Here is a 208-nt window from a genome sequence, read left to right on the forward strand (position 1 = left end):
GCTTTACAGTGATAGCTTCAGTCAACCTCAGCTGATCAGACAAGCCGACGCCTCTCACCCTCTGCCCCACTACTGCTGTGTTTGAGTCAAATACTGCTGCTTTCTCCTCTGTCCACCCACACTTCACTGACAATTGTAGGATGTTGCTGTAAGGGACTTTGATCCGTGAGGTTTTTTAAGCAGAAAAAAAAGTTGCTTATTCCCTCTA

Source organism: Pelmatolapia mariae, linkage group LG13 (assembly GCF_036321145.2).
Source record: "Pelmatolapia mariae isolate MD_Pm_ZW linkage group LG13, Pm_UMD_F_2, whole genome shotgun sequence".
Classification (NCBI taxonomy): Eukaryota; Metazoa; Chordata; class Actinopteri; order Cichliformes; family Cichlidae; genus Pelmatolapia; species Pelmatolapia mariae.